This window comes from Mauremys reevesii, linkage group 7 (genome assembly GCF_016161935.1).
Source record: "Mauremys reevesii isolate NIE-2019 linkage group 7, ASM1616193v1, whole genome shotgun sequence".
Lineage (NCBI taxonomy): Eukaryota > Metazoa > Chordata > Testudines > Geoemydidae > Mauremys > Mauremys reevesii.
In genome coordinates this window covers 31,737,796-31,757,850 of record NC_052629.1, presented here as the reverse complement: position 1 = coordinate 31,757,850, position 20,055 = coordinate 31,737,796, and the positions used below count along the sequence as shown (strand labels likewise).

The window sequence follows — 20,055 nt, the reverse complement described above, 5'->3', positions numbered from 1 at the left end:
ATTTTACACAAATGGAAAGTATTGCTTGTGCTGTCTAATCAATCAAGTTAATGGCTGATCCCAATTCATTCCTTTATTATGAACGATATGCACTCATCTAAGCAAAAGTCATCATCGACATATAGGTAGCCAAAAAGTCATTAAATGTCAAAGTATACAATTATGGAAGTCTTAAACTACAGAACTTCTGATTTTAGTTAACATTAAGTTTTGAGAAAGCATCCCCTTCTCATCCCATCCTTGGTTGTCTGGCTATACTGAAAGAAGGACAGGAGACACTTGATATGGATTTAATCAGGCTGCAACTTTATTATTAGAAGTCTAGGACAAAGGCAGATAAAAGTGTACAGTGCAGGCAACTCCATGTTCATTCAATAACTACCCGGGGGCTTCCGCCAGCCGCCCTTCATTTTCTATCCAGGTCCCCCAGCCAACCCCTGGCTTGGATCTTACCAACCCCCCCACGCCAGAGGAGGGTTAAGGTGGACTATAAGAAAGGGGGGTTGGCTCCTTGCCATACCAATCATAGGAGCCTTGAACATCATTCCCCCCCCTCCCGTGCTCCATTCCTTTAACCAAACCTTCTTTTAAGTCCTTTACTGAGCCATTTATCTGGTCACTGAATGCTTTCCCTATGAAATATCTGCACTGGACATCTGCCCCACACTTACCAAATAATTTATGGCATATAGCCCAACCCCTTTTCCTCCTCACCATTATAAGCCCTCCCTGAAACCATTGTGGGGAAGACGAAAAAAAACCCTCCACCTAGGCCAAGGGTGGTCAAACCTTTTGGCAAGGGCCACATTGGGGTTGCAAAACTGTATGGAGGGCCAGGCAGCGAAGGCGGTGCCTCCCCAAACAGCCTGGCCCCCACCCCCTATCCGCTCCCTCCCACTTCCTGCCCCCTGACAGCCCCCTAAGAACCACTGACCCATCCAACACCGCCCCGCTCCTTGTCCCCTAACCACCCCCTCCCAGGACCCTCTGCCCCTAACTGCTCCCCCAGGATCCCACCCCCTATCCAACCCCCCTGCTCCCAGTTCCCTGACTGCCCCTCGACCCCATCCACACCCCCACCCCGACAGGCCCCTGGGACTACCACGCCTATCCAACCCCCCACTCCCTGTCCCCTGACCACACCCCCTGACAAGCCCCCAGGGACCCCACACCTACCCAACCCCCCATTCCACACTTATCCAACCCCCCTCTTATCGAGCCCCTTGGCCCCAGCCCCCTTATCATGCCACTCAGAGCATCATGTCTGGTAGCCACGCCGCCCAGCCAGAGCCAGACATGCTGCTGCGCTGTTCTGCAGGAGCGTGCAGCTCTGCCATCCAGAGTGCTGCCCAGTCGGCAGCGTGGCTGCGGGTATGGGAGACAGTGGGGGAGGAGCCGGGGGCTAGCCTTCCCAGCCGGGAGCTCAGGGACCGGGCAGGACGGTCCCACGGGCCGTATTTTGCCCACCTCTGACTTAGGCCAATATGGTGGTGAGGGAAAAATTCCTTCCCAGCCCCCCTAAAAAGGAGCAACTAGCAAAATGCCCACAGCAGGTACTAACCAGACCTGCTATTCACAACCTTCAGGGGAGGGAGGCTGGGCGCTGCTTTGCAGGCTGAACGGAAAAAGGGTTTCTAACATCCTGGCATGTCCGTTTTAACCCTTCCCACTTACATTCCCAGGGTATGAGCCAGTGTTGCCATGCTGACCCTCACCTCTCTTTTTGATGCAGCTTCTGACTTCCTCTTACCCTCCCAACCCCAACCCGTAAAGCACTGCTACCTTTCTTCCAGCAAGCCTGGACAACATACCCTGTTCACTCTTTGCATCAGGATCATCTCATCTATCCATTGTGCTGAACAATTATGAAAGGTTCTGAGATTCAGTTAGAGTAAGCTTTCAAATGCTTATCCAGACTAATTGCATTCAGCCTTTTTAGGATATAAACATGCTAAAATTAAATACATGTTAGTTTTACATCAGAGGGATGTTGCAAGGATTGATTAGTTAATGTTTAGATAGTACTTTGAACATGTAAAGTGCAGTCATTTATTAATTATTATTATTGTTATTGTGACCAATATTATACAGAGAAGAAAAAAGGAGCTAATTATCCTCCTTTTTCAAGTGGGCAGAGATCAGGGTGTGAAGAAAAGGGCTGGTTATGTTGGTAGAAAAGACTAATTTGAAGTTAAAAAAAGGGGGGGGGGGAGTTGAGAATGAGTTGTGGGTACAGATACAGGAAATGCAGGCGTACCTCTCACATGGAGTTGTCAGCTCATGATATTGACTAGTTGAAGAGAGGTCTCAATATTTAACCCAAAATATTCCTCTGAAGAGTGAAGGTACTAGTTGTATGAGAGAATCTTTTTAACTACTGGTCACGGCGTCATAACTTCTTCCTAGCTTTAGAGGACTCATTGGTCATCCTAATCTTATGCTGATAGACATGAGAAGGAGAGGTTACATACTTTACACTGAACTTGAGTTCTTTGAGATGTTTTGTCCCTATGAGTGTTCCAACATAGGATGCTCGTATGCCCGTGCACTCTCAGTTGGAGAATGAAAAGCAGTGTCCACAGGCCTGTGCCTGCACCAAAAGCAATTATTGTCTCCAAATCAGGGCATATAGGGAAGTGCAGTCCTGCCACCACTCAGTTCCTTCTCAAAAATGAAGCAGAGCCTTCACAGCCAAGGAAGGAAGGAAGGTGGGTATAGGACCCATAGGGAAAAAACATCTCAAAGAACTCAAGTCACTGTAAGGTAAGTAATATCTATTCAAGTATATGGCCCTATGGGTGTTCCACCATAGGAAAGTCCCAAGCAGTAACTCAGCAAAAAGGTGGGGGCAGAGTTTGCAAGTCCAGTTTGGAGGACTGAGACACCAAATGTAGTATCTCTGGAGGCTGTTAAGATGGCATAATGCCTGGCAAATGTATGGATGGAAGACCAATTTGCACTCCTACAAATGTCTGTTATGAGAATGTCCTTCAGTGGAGTCATAAATGTGGACTGAGATCTTGTGGACTGTGCTATAACTCTGAGGCAGCTGCATCCGACTGGATTCATAGCAAGTTCAGATGAAACCCTAAACCCACTTTGACAGTCTTGAGTGGAAATAAGTTGACTATTCATTCTCTCAGCAAATGATACAAAGAGCCTAGGACAGGACAGAAGATCTTAGTCCTGCCATGGTAGACGGCGAGGGCCCTTCTGACATCTAGCATATGTAGGCTGGTCTCCACTCTGGAGGCATGAGGTTTTGGGTAGAACACTGGCAGCCAAATCACTTGATTAATGAGATATTCTGAAGAGACCTTTGGGAGAAAGCGAGGATGGGGACAAGGTGTAACTCAGTTTTTATAAAAGGTGGTATTTGGCAGGTGAGCGCTCCCATTCGTCTGGCTGAAGTGATGTATAAGGAACCAAGTCTTGAGGTAGAGGTGGAGGAGAGAACAGGAAGCTATCAGTTCAAAGGAAGGTTTCCTCAGGGTGGAAAATACTGTGGAATCATATGGAGTATCCCACATCAATCACCTCCAAAATCCATCTGTCCAAAATAGTCTGTTCCCAGTCAGGGAGGAAATGAGATTGCTGATCTCCAAAGGGAGGATGGATGGAATCGTTCAGCACATGATCCAGGAAAGTAGAATGCTTGAGGTCTTCAACCAAGATGTCAGAACTGTTTCTTAGGCTATGTCTACTCAGCAAAGAAAAGTCCGCAGCTGGCCCATGCCAGCTGACTCAGTCTGTGGAGCTGTTTCATTTCTGTGTCCCAGAGCCCAGGCTCCAGCCTGAGCCTGGAAGTCTACAAAGCAATGAAACAGCCCCACTGCTGTAGCCCTGCAAGCCTGAGTCAGCTGGCATGGGCCACCCATGGGTTTTTCTTTTCTGTATACACATACCCTTAGAGGGAGGTATTGCTGTAGAAAGGGGAGATCCCCTTTTCTGAGGTCTAGATCTCCTCTGAACATCTGAAGGTCTGGAAACCCTTGTTGCAGGTTGCACTGAAAAGGCCTAGTTCGCTGTGATGTTTGACACCTGTTAAAATATCTTTTTGTTGCAGGAACATAAATTCCCAGTGATCATAAGATAGTCTCAAGTCCTTCAGAAGATGGAGGAAGGAGAACGAATCAGAGCTGAAGAGCCTGAGTCCTTCAAAAAGAAGGTCTTCAACTGTATTCTGCACCTCTTTCAGGAGGCTGGAAGACTGGAGCCAGGATGCTTTACGCATAACCACACCCATGGGTAGGTATCTACTAGCTATGTCCACAGTATCTAGGGGAGCTTGGAGGGAGGTTTTAACCCTCCAAAATGAGGGGCCAAAATTGTTCCCTCTGGTCCTGTGGCAGATGTTCAATAAAAGAGTGAACCTGGAATATGTAATAAAGTCATATTTTGCCAACGGGGCTTGGCAGATTGCCAGGCAAAATTGGAGAATTGTCAAGGAATAGCTTTTCCCATCCAAGAGGTCTAAAAGTTTGTCTACTTATCATAAGGAGAAATCTGGAATGGGCCTGTCTATTCTTTTCATTAGCTGCGTCCACCACCAAGGAATTGGCAGCAGTGTGGGGAAAGAAATGTTCCATTCCTTTGGTTGGAATATAGTATTTTTTATTTGCCCACTTACAAGTGGGCTGGATAGTGGCAGGTATCAGCCAGACTGTACAGGCAGGCGATAACAGAGCCTCATTTATTGGGAGGGCAATCTTTCCCTGAAGGGGTAGGGGGGAATATTTAAAATGTCCACCAAGGAGTGTTGAGACTCCTGGACCTCCTCTAATAGTATCTGTAGGGATTCCACCGGGCATTTCATGCAGTCTTAAAAGGCCTGAAAGTCACCAATGTAAGAAGGTGATGGAGGCATTACCCCCTCATCTGGGGATGAGAAGAATTTAGCTGATAGGGTGAGTTTCCCTCCATTTGTCAGTCCTGCTATACCTGGGTGTCTCCAGATGCAGAGGAGGCATAAGGTACCAGAGGGAGATCATACAGTACCGGATGGAGATCCTATGGTACCAAAGATTGGTCAGTCAGTACCAGTGAATGATACAATATGGAACCCTATAAAATTGTTCATCAAGATGGCCCCAGGGATTCCAGTAAGCCCACTGAGGAGGCAGTTGGGGAAAGGGTCCCCATGGATAGTCATAGCCCCCAGCTCTAGGGCATCTGGTGAGGTCCAAAAGAGCTCCTTCAGAGTACTGGCTCAGCAGGGTACAGTGGTAAGGCACAAAAAAAGAGCAATATACCAAGACCTGAAGAAGAATCGTTCCTTGGGGAGCTTCAAAGATAAGTACCCATACTGAAGGCTGGAGGTATGACCAAGGTTCAATCCATCTAGGCGGTACCAAAGAAGGGGCCCTGGTAGAGGAGTGAAGCAGGGGAGAGTCCAGGACCTCCAAGGAAAGAAATATGGAGGGCTATGGTATTGAAAAGATTGAGTAGGTACCAACAGTTGGCAGTGCTGAGATGGTGAGCACAGTATCAGCTTCTCTAACTTTAAAGGCCTGGTGAAATGGAGATACTGTACTGGGGCATGTGAAGGAGACCCATCCATCTCTTGGTGCCTGTCAGTCGGTACCAAGGCAGGCTGATGCCTGCTAGACAAGTTGTCCACATACTGCTTCTTGTGTGGTACCGGTGGCTCGGTTCTGGGATCAGATGGAGCTTCAGGTGTATCCCTTAAAGGACATGAGGGCTCCTTAGAGTGGCATTTATGGGGTGACTACCCCTCTTCTTAGGCTAACTGGAAGGAGAAAGAGGCATCTTCTTTTTAGAAGTCCTAGCTTCCAAAGAGGCTGCTGCCACTAGGGAAGCTTGGGAATGGTAAGGCTGATGTATGGGGGGTGGAGGAGCAGCCATTGCTGGGGCTACTGAATGCTCAATTAGAAGGAGCTTCAGTCAGCCTCTCTGCCTTTTTGAGACCTGCCTTCAAATCCCATACAGACCTTACACTCAGAGGTGGGCATTCCGAGGCAGCAGAGACATGCCTGTCATTATGGGGAAAGGACTTGTGTCAGGTCTGGCAGGGCTTAAACCCCAGGGTCTTTGGCATAACACAGAGTGCTAAAGGACCAAAAACAGGGGTCCTAAGAAGGGGAGGAGGGTAATCCCCCTTCCAATCAAAACTAGAACTAAAGAAGAAATAAAATAACTAACAAAGTAGAAGAAAAAGACTAAGAAAAAATTGCTATGTCAGAAACTATGGGAAGCTGAGAACAGCAAGCATGCAGTTGCTCCATCTTAAGCTGCAGGTGACTGAGAACGAACTGAGTAGTGGCGGGTCCATGCCTCCGTATATGCCCTCATTTGGATGCACAAGGCTCTGCTATGCGCTGGCATGAGCCCACTGACACTACTTGCATTCTCCGATCGAGAGCACACTGGAGGATTCACATCCTATGGTGGAGTACCCATAGAGACATATACCTGAAGAACAAACCTTTCTACTATTTTTCTTTCCTACTAAAGGAATTATCTAGTTAAGAATGTGAGAAATATAGTTAAGTCTGCCCTTGGAGACTCAAACACAGAAAAGTGTCCTTAACCGAAAAAGAAAATTCACCCTAGAAACAGTGCATCTCTGACTTTTCTGAACCATGCTGCAAGCAGGCCTGCACTGATCTATAAAGAGCTAGTGTATTTCTAACAGACTATTTTCACAGAAACTCAACAAGCAGACAATCTTAATTACCTTATCATTTTAAATTTCAACACATTTTGTACATATACAGTATATATGAAAAATTCCATAGAAGGAATACACCATGAGAGATGGAGGGAGGGACAGAACACCATATAAAGACCACAGTGAAGTGCTGAAAGCCTCTGTTTTAGTTGACCTTGTTTCTCTTGTTGGACTCTATCATTTTTGTGGTTGAAGTACTTGCATGCAATTTATTTGGGATTTTCTAAATATGAAAACTAGGGAATTTACTTAAAAGGACACTGCCAAGGTATTTTTCAAAAATTTAAGAAAATGTGGAAAAGAAGTCAAATGAATGCCTGTGTTAACTATCTCTTAACATTTGTATCACTATTCTATGCCTGCATATTGTACTAATGACAGTATCTATAGAACCTCTTTGATTACTGTCTACCAAACATAAGATAAATTATCTCACTGTTTACTATATTATATTTTTATAAACTTGAAATTAACGTCTGTTTAGTTATGGAATTGCTTTTATAATTCACAGACAGAAACTTGTTATTCTTTGGTTGGTTATATAACTTCAGGACTGCTGGCATCAACTTTTTTTTGTGAATAAAGTTTCAGGATTGACTTTGAAAAATATTTTTTAAAATATATGCAATTTGTAGAAAGATATAAAGAAAATAAATAGCCCAAACTTTGGGCACACAGATGTCAACAGCATTAATCCTGGTTACCATTTTAGTATTCAAACTTGCTGTTCTTATTCAGACAAAAATCACACTGCTTCCAACGTGAAATTTAACCAAGTAAGGACTGCAGTGTGGAGCCCTTATTGTCCAAACTCAAATTCAAGAACTCAAATTTGATACCTCAAAAAAGATGAAATGCAGAATCATAATGAAGCAGGATGCTCACAGTAAAGCAACTGTACTAATAAAAGAAGTACAACTTAGAAACAGTGAATCTCATGCCGAGATGAAAATTGCCTTTCAACAGGGTTTGATGAGTTTATAAATGAGAACATGCAGTTAATGTCTTGCCTTCATTGTCTAGTTGTTTTATATACCAACATCTATTTTAAGCAAAATAGTACCTCAGATATACTAAAAAACAGTAATGCAAGGGAAGAAAAACAATACGAAATGTGTAAAAAAAAAAAAAGTGTGCACTCTCCAGAAGGCTGCTTGTGAAAGATTTTTGGATTGTGACAAACTGTCTAAAACAAAACATGTGAATTGCAAATAGATTTGGTAATGAAAGTAGTTATTTCATTTAGTATAGCATCTCCTCATTGAAATCCTCAAACAGCTGTCTTTTTTAATAACAGACTTTGCTTCCACTAAATTGGGCTATTCTGAATGATAAGATATAAAATCCATAAAGCTCTGTTTCTCAACTGTTATCAAAAGGTAACACATACAGCAGATAAAATGACTAAACACCTATCCTCAGCATCTCACACTAATGCCCCATCTACTCCAGCATCACCCAATAGACACGGTAAAAAGAATGCAATAACAAAAATAATTTTAACAAGCTACACCCAAAGATTTCACTCAGATTTGTATGTGCTTTAAATTTCAGCCCAGAGATCCAGGAAAACAAACATTATGTTACAATGAAATGGTATCAGCAAGCTGTGGTGAAATCCTGGCCCCAGTGCAGTCAATGGGAGTTTTGCCATTGACTTCAACAGGGCTAGATTACACTCTGGGTCTTTTTTTATTGCAAGGTTGTTTTTGTTTCTGGGAGAAATATTTTCTCCATACTTAGTTTTGTTAAGAGCCAGGGAAAAGCAGCTTCCTAACAATGTACATTAACAGGAATATTATAAGAATGTTGTCCAGACTATTCATGACACATACTAAAAATACAGAAAGCATTCAGAAAAATAAGTTTTATACATAACTTGTAATTGCTAAACAAACATGGTCTTCAAATAAAGAATGGCATAACTAGGAAAGTGTTTTTTGCAGTCTCTGGGGTGTTAAATCATCCAGTACCATAGTAATCAAATCAATAAGCTTATGTTACTTTCCTGTTCATTTTACATATAATTTAAAACATTTTACTCTTTTTAAAAATGAACTTGAATCCACTGTTAATCAATTTTGTATACAAAAAACTTCTTGTAGATAAAAATATCAAAGGGCCTGATCCTACCCTCACTGAAGTCAATGGGAAGTTTGCCACAGCTTTCACCACCAGCAGGTTCAGACTAAACTCCATTGCATTCACAACTGAAATGGATAGATCCCACCTTCTTTCAAAAATTACATTTTACTAAAATAATCAAAGATTCAGAGGCTTAGAATATTCTCTCTCCTGGGGACACACTGGTTTCTTTTTCTAAAACTAGTGATTTGGGATACCTCTATAAAGTGAGCACCAGAATGCATATGAAAGTATGACCAGCGAAACTTATAATTACATGAGATTTGGATTAATAAAATAGTAGTAGAACATGATCTAAGAATTACTAAACAGAAGGCGGAGGCAAGTGGTTACAGGCCTGGACTAAAGGAGAGATTTCTGGATCTACATTTGGAAGGAATGTAAGAGGAAAAAGGATTACCATATATACTCAATCATAAGCCGGTTTGTTTATAAGCCGACCCCCCCCCCAATATGGATAAGTAAAAATGGAATTTTTTTATGACTTGTTCATAAGCCAACCCTATAATTCAGGGGTCAGTAAACTCTGGCTCCCGGGCCACCAGGATAAGCTGCTGGTGGGCCGAGATGGTTTATTTACCTTGAGTGTCCGCAGGCACGGAGGTAAACCTAAGTAAACAAAGTGTCCTGGCACGCCAGCTGCTTACCCTGATGGGCCGGGACAGCAACTGGTGGGGACATTTTTTGGGGGGGGTGAAGCTGGGTGTCAGGGGAGTAACCCGTGACTACCCCCCACATGACCTCACTCCTAGCCCAGGACCCCCATACTCTCCCCATCCCATCACTTCCCTTCCCTTCCCACCTTATCCGTGGAGGGCCAGGGGAGGATGTCTCTGACCTGGCTGGAGCTGCTCTGGCAGGCTGGGCAGCACGGCCGCAGCCTGCTCTGGCGGGCCAGACCGGGCGGCGCAGACACAGCATATTCCTGTGGGCTGGACCGGGCAGCATGGCTGCAGCATGCTCCAGCGGGCTGAGCAGCGCAGCCACAGCCTCCTCTAAGTGGCGGGACCGAGCGGCATGGCTGCAGCCTGCCAGTCCTGGAGCTGCAGCTGCTTTGGAGGCTGGGGGGAGAGCAGCATGGCCAGAAGCAGAGAGACTCTGGCCCCGCCTCTTCCCTTCTGGCTCTGCTGCCTCTCCTTGCTCCCTCTGTTGGAGGTGGGGCTGTGTCCCACCTCTCCCTCTCTACAGGGGCGGCTCTAGAGCCCAGCGGGGCAAGCACCCGCCTGGGGCGGCCCTTTCCCAGGGGGGCGGCAGGCTGCGCCGGTGGACCTGCCGCAGTTATGCCTGCGGGAGGTCCACCGGAGGCCGGACCTGCCGCAGGCATGACTGCGGACGGTTCGCTGGTCCCGCGGCTCGGCTGGACCTCCCGCAGGCATGACTGCGGCAGCTCAAGCGGAGCCGCCGGAGCAGCGAGCCGTCCGCAGCTGCAGGAGGTCCAGCTGAGCCGCGCGACCAGCGGACCCTCCACAGTCATGCCCGCGGCAGTTCCGCTGCTCCCGCGGCTCGGGGGCGCCTCCCGGGCATGATTGCTTGGGGCGGCCAAATTTTTAGAGCCGCCCCTGCCTCTCTATACCCGTTCATAAGCCGACCCCCTTCCCCGGTGCTTCCCTTTTTTTACTCAAAAAATTCAGCTTATGAACAAGTATATGCAGTAATTTAATCAATGGATCCTGAACTTTAAATCAAGTGCAGATAATCAACAGAGCTGAGATTCTAGTAATCCTCTCCACAGTTTCACAGGAAACACTGCACGTCTATACGTAACACACTCAAGAATGGCAGTAACTTTTTCATAAATAGCAATATAATGCAACTTCATGCTATTTATGTACCATTACAACTACTGCTTCCACAGTGGCAGTCTTCTTAATATTGTTGTTGGCTGTTACCTGTGCTTTAGTACATTACATTTAGATACACAAAAATCTCATATCACTTAGATCAACCATTGTTCTCAACACTTCAAATTGTTCTGCAATTTTGATCTGACACATTGTGTATTTGCTATACTTCACAGTTAGATCAAATTTGCAAATTTACAATGTCCTTCAGATCAAGAGTTTATTTAAATACAATACAAAGCAAAACAAGCGAAGAGTGAACAAGTAAAGCGATCAGTATTTATGATGTTAATCTACTGAACCTCACATCACAAGCAAAACCACTGCAGATGTATACTGATGTACATTTATGATGCTTTGCTCTCAGACAGAATCTGATTTGAGGAGCTTGCAAAGGGCAACCACCAAATTGATATTTTATTGAATTAGGTTCTCGTTGTGGGCCAAACAATATTGGCTTATGCTTTGACCAGCATATTGGATGTCAGCAGAAAGCAAAATATGGAGTGCTAGTAACCATGACAGCAAGTCACAAAAAATTATATATTTTAAAAATTAGTGTGTATTTTAAGGATAGGCAATGGCTTCATTTTAAATATCAGAGTCTTTGAAACACTGCTCTTTTCCTTACATCAGTTATTGCAATATTTTTGACCAATGTCCATAAAAAGGGTTTGATCTATAAGAATAAAGTAACTTTATTACTTGTAAGACAACCTGCCTATACTAATTCTGACTTAAAACTGACTGCAAAAATGACCCAGATATCAGGATTTGGATAGGTCAAAGTGCATCAGATTTACAAAGAAAACACATACGGGCCTGGGAAAGCATTCTGTTTTGACCATAAAAGGTGTGCATGAATACTCTAATGAGAGATAACCTATGCACAAGCTGAAAAATATCTATTCCCTTACATTTACAAGCAGTGTTAGAAGTAAACCAAGATGAAGACTCTATTCCTGTATTTATACCAAAGGAAAGTATTATTCTGCCTCCTAATAACTATAGTTGTGAGGCTATCAATACATTTTTCAGTGGTGCTATAGAAATGGCTATAATGCAAATGAACAATGGTCTTTGCACTTTGGTAAGCTTTCTTCAAAAATGATCAGAAGAGGGTATAACATGTCTGTACTGGACCAATTGTGCAATACTATACCATAGGGGAATTTTTTTAATATCCCTTGCCAGTTTGATGATTCAGATATCAGAATTCCAGATTGAAATTTGGCATGTTCAGTCTCATCCTAGTGGTTGATATGCTTTTCAACAAATGTTATAAAAAGTTTGATAGTTATAAAAAAGCTTTATTTTATACAATATACTTTATGCCCCAATTGTAGGTAGGGTGGTAAAAGTAATGATTTAAAAGAAATCAGTTTAAAAAATTTAAATAATCTTTTTTAAATTTGTATCAGTTTAATTTAAATTAAATTTTTTATTTACATGCTGCTAGTTCTGTATGCTTTCCATTTTATAGTCGTAAATTGTTACATAGCTGTTTTGTACTTTGTTCATTTCCTAATTGTTAGTATAATTGTTAGTATAGAACTCACCCAGGGACCTAGAGTGAGGTAGGGGTTGGGGAAAGGCCTTGGGGGCAGGGAAGCCCCAGGCAGGGCCGGCGCCAGGGTTTTTGCCGCCACAAGCAGGAAAAAGAAAAAAGAAAAAAAAAAGCTGCGATTGCGATCTGCATCTCTACCACCGCCGCTTCAGTCTTCAGCGGCAATTTGGCAGCTGGTCCTTCGCTCCGAGAGGGAGTGAGGGACCCGCCACCAAATTGCCGCCGAAGACCCAGACGTGCCACCCCTCACCATTGGCCGTTCCAAGCAGCTGCTTGCTGGGCTGGTGCCTGGAGCTGGCACTGGCCCCAGGCCAACAACTCCCCAAGCTGCAGGGCCTGGTCATAGATCCAGGTAGGTATTGGGGTTGCAGAGGGGCAGCCTGAGGGTGGATAAAGGCAGCCAGCCAAACCTCTTGTTGCCTGTGATGACTGGCTGATAGACTGCAGTCCGCCCCAGGGCATGGGGGCTAGACAGTGACTGGCAGTAGCCACGACTGAGGCGACGTGGGGATAGTGGGTGGGGGTTCCCCTGGGTGGGGAGACCCAGAGAGAGTGGAGTACTGCCAAGGGGGGCACCAGGGTCCTGGGAGGGACACAGGGCCAGCGGTAAGGCGGATCACTGGCCTGCAGAGGGCGCTCCGACGCCTGGAAAGCTAATTCCCAACAGAGACCAGAAGGAGGCGCCACAGGGGTAAGTCTGCACCCTTACACCCACATACTTTGCAGTGAGGATGCAACTAAAACCCAAGTAGTGGAGCTCAAGTTTTGATAATCCTCCAGTGCCATCCCACAACTTCTGAGGCCTATATGTTCCCATCCTTTTACCAACTCACTTACCATTTGCCTCCTATACACCAGATGTATCCGTTACTTTATATACACCCGGTTGGCATTTAATAGTTCATTCCATGAAGCCTGCTCTAATTTTGCAATACTGAGTTGACCTCAGCTGAACAGCTACAGCTACTAGCTGGCCAGAGGAGCGCACCATGGTGCTGGTTAACCTCTAGTGCAAGTGTACAGTAAGGAGCATGATTTTAGGAGAAGCATCCAAAATCTGCACTGGTATGAAAACATGTCAAAGAGGCTGGCGGAGGTGGGGGTCAAGCAGATGGCCATCCAATGTGGGGCGCACATGAAAAAATTAGTGTGTGTGTACTGCAAGATAAAGAAGTCCAGCAACACCCCACCTACCTTCTCCTACTACAAGGAATTCAACCACCCAACGTACTCACCACAACCCAAGCACAGAGCCCACAGTCCTGCGTGACAGAGATGGTGTTTTTTAGACACGAAGCAGAGGGGATACAGTATTGCCAACTCTTATGATGTTTTGCAAGTGATGGAATTTTGGCTGGGACTGAAACTCTAGCAAATCTGAGTCCTGGGGGAAAGACAGAAGCTGCAGACAATAGCAACTCCTGCACTCCAGGAAGTATTTCAGGCTTGTGGTACACAATGATCATTATAGTACAGTTCTTTGGGCAGAAAAAAACATTCAGGATGTTAACCAAAAGTTTGATCCTGTGTCCAATGAAGTCAATGGCAAAGCTCCAATGGTCTTTAATGGTGCAGACTCAAGGCCCAAATGCTTATCTAAAGCACATGGTGAAAAACAGAGACAAGAGGGTGATAGAGACTGAAGGAACTCAAAAGACTCCAGTACAATAAGGACAAACATTTAATAAAATGACTTGAGAATCAAGTAAGATCTGAGAAGTTTAAAATCCTTGGAATTTCAGTGGGAAATGGTGACACAGATGGTGAATATTGGGTCTCACTTTTTGGGTCTGAATATCAACATAATCCCCTCAATGATGAAAGATACTACAGGAGCGTGCAAATAAGCTAAAGAAGGTAAAATTGCTGCAAGAGATATTTCAATTTTCCCTCTTGCTGATTATTGGAACAGGGAATGCATCAGTCCAAGCTGCATCTGGTAAAAAACACACCACTTGATAAAATGTTCCTGATTTGAGCCCTATAACTCAACAATGAAGTAATTTAAAAGAGTTTAAGGCAGTTTAAAAAGGTTTCATGAACTCAGACGTCTCTGCATCATTCTATCCTGCTTCCTACAATGCTCTGGGTAGTGTAAAATGACACCACCTATCTGTTTTGGGATCTGTCCTCTGTACAAATACATCTGAAGAAAACTATTTATGAAAAAAACATACCTGAGATACAACCATCTAGAGAAAATAAAATTGAATGATGTGTTTTCATTCTCTATATTGCAGTGTGTGTTCTGCCTAGGAACTATGTTCAGTATTCTACATTCTTCTCTGTTTGATATAAAGACAACTTGCTGCTCCCCCGACTTGTTCATAAATGGCTGACAGGATTCATTTTCCTGTCCATGTTTCCTTTTAGTATGCTTTTAGTTACTGACTTTACTGGACACTCCATTTATTGTGTGATGAGGACAATTGTTAAAATAGAGACATTTCTAGAAGTATCAACTACATTTTATTTTGTTGCATAAAGAATTTCTGTGTCTCAGATTAGAATAAAAAGCAAAAAGAGATGTTATAGATTTAAAGCTGCATGGCTTTCAAACAGCACAACAAGAATGTTAAACTCAGTATACTAGGGTGTCATCTAACAAGTCTCAGAAGGATTTTTTTTTAATAGTTGTGATAGTGATTTTATATTATTTATGCCTGAGATGTTTGATATAATTACTACTCAGTCTGAATGCCGGTAATGTACAAGAGTAAGAACGTAATCTCCAACAGTTTAGAATCTTAAAGTGTTGCTATATAGCGTAATGGATTATAAAACATTTTAGAAACTAATACCTGGTTCATATGAATAATTAACTATATGCTGCTGAAAAGAAATATTTCTTAGGATGCAGTGCAAAATTCTGCTCTGGCATTCCAATTTTACTATGGTGAGGGGAAATGTTTCACAGCACTATAGTATTATGAAAAGACTCTCACATACAAGATTCAATAAATGAATTGAGGACACATGTTTAACAAGATGCCAGTGAAATTAAGGTGAAAAAAAAAGAGAAAAGTGATGAATTAGAAATAATTTGTTAGCTTTTAAAACAGTGAAGAAACAGAGGTTTTCAACTGAAGAACAACAAGCCTTTTTGGCACAGGTGCCTTAATTAATAAATTATTTGCTATTAAAGAGATTGGCATATGAATATTTTTATTACATGCTAAAAGAATATTCATTGGAGAGTGATCAAAAAGACAAGTGGCAGATCTAGATTTGATAATCACATCTTACAGATAACTTAAAACTAGAGGAATGACTGCAGTCTCATTTAGCAACACAACATGGTACTTCAGCTTCAGCCTTTGCAATATCATCTTGCTTCTGTTATATATAGACTGCACAAAACTACAGAATTAAATTTAGACATATTAATATCAGAATCTTCCTCCTTTATTCCAAGATAATCACAGATACAATTTATATGATTTAGATTAAAAGAAATGAAGGTAATTTATACACTTATTTTATATTTAGTCACAGAAACCATATTCAGTAGCTTGAACTAATTGCCAAGGATCTTCAAGGCTAGAAGCAATGCAGACAGGGGCGGCTCTAGCAATTTCACCGCCCCAAGCACGGTGGCACGCCGCGGGGGGCGCTCTGGCGGTCGCTGGTCGCGCGGCTCCGGTGGACCTCCCGCAGACGTGCCTGCGGAGGGTCCGCTGGTCCCGCGGCTCCGGTGGAGCATGCCTGCGGGAGGTCCACCGGAGCCGCCTGCCGCCCTCCCGGCGACCGGCAGAGCGCCCCCCGCGGCATGCCGCCCCAAGTATGCACTTGGTGTGCTGGGGCCTAGAGCCGCCCCTTAATGCAGACACATTTAACAGCTACTAGAAAGGGGATTCAGAGTTACACCTGAATAGTCTCATTTAGTTAAGCCATGTGTGTTCACAGATGTCTATATTTGTAATCAGTGTGAAAATACATTGTGGCTCAAAATACTTTTTCTATCAACTGATACAATGATTTTGGAATGTTACAGTCTGGGAAGGAGAGGTCTGGTGAAAAGAGTGCAAAAGGAGATGGAGATGAGGTGAACATCACTTCTCTGGAGATGGAAGCAGGTTTTGTTATTTCTTCTACAAATCATGGACTAAACACTGGGACTGCTCTCAAGTCATGGAAAGGTTATAAAATAAACCAGCAAATACCTGCAACTTAGAGAAGGTTTTTTTTAACTTTGCTTTTTCCTTAAACATAAATAGGTATTCTGCAATGTCACCATGCAAGTAGTCAGAAGACCCATGCAAAGTGAGCTGGAAAGCTGTGAGTGACAGGACAGGAGCATTTGCCAATACGGGTGGATTAAGCTAGTTGGAGAGTAGCTCACATATATACCAAATAGCATTCATGACCCAAAGAAATCAATGCAGAAAAAAACAGGCCACACTTCTGGAATATCTTCATTTTTGTGCACTGATCAGTGTGTTAGGGGAGGCAGAGCCCACTCTCCCGCACAGCTCAGAGAGGCTCCTAGTCACCCCTGACCCTGGGTTCTTCCTGAATTGCAACCTGAACCAAGTTTCCAGCATACCAGAACAACATTTTGGTACTGACCACCACCACTAGCTAAATTTATCGAGTACATAGTGACACTGCAAATGAAAGGGAATTTGTTCTCAGGCAACAGCCAAGTTCCTTGGTTTTAAAATATTTTAAAGCATGCTTGTTGTAAATTTTAATAGGTGGATTTTATGCCAATATCTAGTTACATCAATTAGCAGTCAACATCCTAAATAAATATAATAATAGCAGTCTTTCCTTCTCAAAGTGATTTTTCCTATATGACTGGGATGAAAGGAGCTCTAGGAAGCTACCGGAAATCTGTTATTTTCGTAAAGATTAACATATCATTTTACAACTTCCTATCACAGTAGCTCATGTTTGTTAAATTATATAAGTATTATATCATGCCAATATTTCTTTTAAAAAAGTATTGCTACTGGCCTGTTATTCTTAGCAAGCGCTCAGGAATCACAAAGCGATGCCAGGGACTCAATTACAGGATGCAGGGGCTCAATTTATACAAAGACACACAAATATAATTCAGTAAAACCTGCATACCGATAATAGTGTGACTGAACAATGATGGTAGCTAAGGTTATGCTTTCTCAGAAGTATATAGACACACACACAAAAAACATGTCAAGTGCATGGTTTCTGTACAGTATAACCACTAGACTTCAATGGAGTTATGCCAAAGTATGTTGCAGGAGTCGGCAACCTTTCAGAAGTGGTGTGCCGAGTCTTCATTTATTCACTTTAATTTAAGGTTTCGCGTGCCAGTAATACATTTTAATGTTTTTTAGAAGGTCTCTCTCTATAAGTCTATATATTATATAACTAAACTATTGTTGTCTGGTAAAATAAACAAGGTTTTCAAAATGTTTAAGAAGCTTCATTTAAAATTAAATTAAAATGTTGATCTTACACCACCGGCCCATTCAGCCCACTACTGGTCTGGGGTTCTGTTCATCTAGGCCGGCAGCGGGCTGAACGGGGTCTGTGGCCGGGACCCCGGCTGGCAAGGGTCCGGCAGCCAGAACCCCAGACTGGCAGTGGGCTGTGCGGGACCAGCGGCCGGGACCTCAGACCAGCAGTGGGCTGAGAGGCTCAGCCCGCTGCCGCTCAGGGGTTCCATCTGCCGGCTCCTGCCAGCTGGGATCCCGGCTGCTGGACCTGCTCAGCCCGCTGCCGGTCAGGGGTCTCAGTCCTGCCCACATACAGTGGGTACCTACCTTCTCCCTGGTTCTGGCCCATTCTCTTCCTCTCTCTGCACTGAGCTGAGGGTGGGAGTACACTGAGCACGGGCTGGGGGTGAAGGGTCTGGCCAGGAGCTAGAATGAGGGAGGGGGCTCAGGGTTGAGGCAGGAGGTTTGGGTGTGGGGCACTTACCTGGGCAGCTCCCGTTTGGTGCAAGGGGTGCAGGTGGGAATGTGGGGTGTGTGCGCAGGAGCTCCCGTTTGGTGCTCAGGGTGGGGGTGGGGATGTGGGGGGTGCAAGAGTCAGGGCAGAGGGCTGGGGGCATGTGAGGCAGGTGCAGTGGCCAGGAGCTACAGGAGCCACCAGAGGTGCTGCGGGGGACCCTGCAGCTCCTGACCACTGCAGGCTGAAGTCACGGAAGTTGCTGGAAGTCATGGATTCCGTGACTTCCACGACCGCTGTGATTTAATTGTAGCCTTAGTCCTGGTCTACATTAGGGGGGATCAATCTAAGATATGCAACTTCAGCTACGAGAATAGCGTAGCTGAAGTCGACATATCTTAGATCAAATTAAAATTACTTACTTTGCATCCTCGCAGCGCGCCACGGCTCCCCCGTCGACTTTGCTTCTGCCTCTCGTGCTGCTGGAGTTCAGCAGTCGACGGGAGAGTGATCGGGGATCGATTCATCGCATCTACACTACACGCAATAAATCAATCCCTGATAGATCAATCGCTACCCGCCAATCTGGCGGGTAGTGTAGACATACCCTTAGTTAGAAGTAAGGCTACGTTTTAGTCACAGGTATTTTTTAGTAAAAGTCATAGACAGGTCACAGGCTGTAAATAAAAATTCACAGCCTGTGACCTGTCCATGACTCGTACTATATACCCCGACTAAATTGGGACAAGGTGGCTCAGAGGGTGCCATGGGTGCTTGGGGGGGCTACCCGAGCCCCCTACTGGTGCTGGGGTGGAGGGATTGGAGGGACTGCCAGGCTCCATACCCGACTCCACGCCTCCCCGGAAGTGGCAACATCCCTCAGCTCCTGCCAGCTTGGGACTCCAGAACCCTGTCTTGTTGAGCCAGACATACTAATCTGCTGCAACACAGACCCAGGCTCTGAACCACGTCCCCATAGCTGCAGACTTAACTGAAAATGGCTTAGCAAGTGCTCCTGTCTCTACAAAGTAAGTTACCAAGCAAAATAAAACAAAACACACAAGTCTAAGCCTAATACATTAAGAAACTGATTACAGATAAAATCTCACCCTCAGAGCTGTTCCAATAAGCTTCTTTCACAGCCTAGACTCCTTTCTAATCTAGGTCCAATCCTTTTCCCTGATACATTCCTTGTTCCAGCTCAAGTGGTAGCTAGGGGATTTCTCATGACTGCAGCCCCTTTGTTCTGTGCCACCCCCTTATATAGCTTTGGCACAAGATGGGAATCTTGTGTCTCTCTGCGTCCCCATCCATCCTTATACATGGAAAAACACCACGTTTAAGATGGATTCCAGTACCAGGTGACATGGTCACATGTCCTGGGAGACCTCAAGCCTTCATTCTTCATGGCCTGACTCACAGGAAGGCTTGCAAGTAAACAGCCATTTACAACCAACTGTACTAGCTGATGGGAGCCATCAAGATTCCAAACCACCATTAGTGGCCCACACTTTGCATAATTACAATAGGACCTCAGAGTTATAGTTCATATTTCTAGTTTCAGATACAAGAGTGATACATTTATACAAACTGGATGACCACACTCAATAGATTATAAGCTTTGTAATGATACCTTACAAGAGATCTTTTGCATGAAGCATATTCCAGTTACATTATATTCACACTCATTAGCATATTTTCATAAAATCATATGGAGTGCAACGTCACAGTAGGTGCAAACTGTTTGAAAGACCATACTCAAAGAGCAGTTATCAATGGTTCCCTGCCAGACTGGGAGGTTTTATCTAGTGGGGTGCTACAGCGGTCAGTCCTAAGTCTGGTATTAGTCAGTATTTTCATTAATGATTTGGACAACTGAATGGAAAGTACATTTAAAATTTTTGGGATAACACCAAGTGGGGAAGGGTTGCAAG

General features: G+C 44.2%; 1 protein-coding gene across 9 annotated transcripts in view; it reads right to left on the bottom strand.

Moving 5' to 3' along the window:
• Positions 1–20,055, bottom strand: part of PLCE1 (phospholipase C epsilon 1) — a 312,093-nt gene that overhangs the window by 127,493 nt on the left and 164,545 nt on the right. The window lies entirely within an intron of this gene.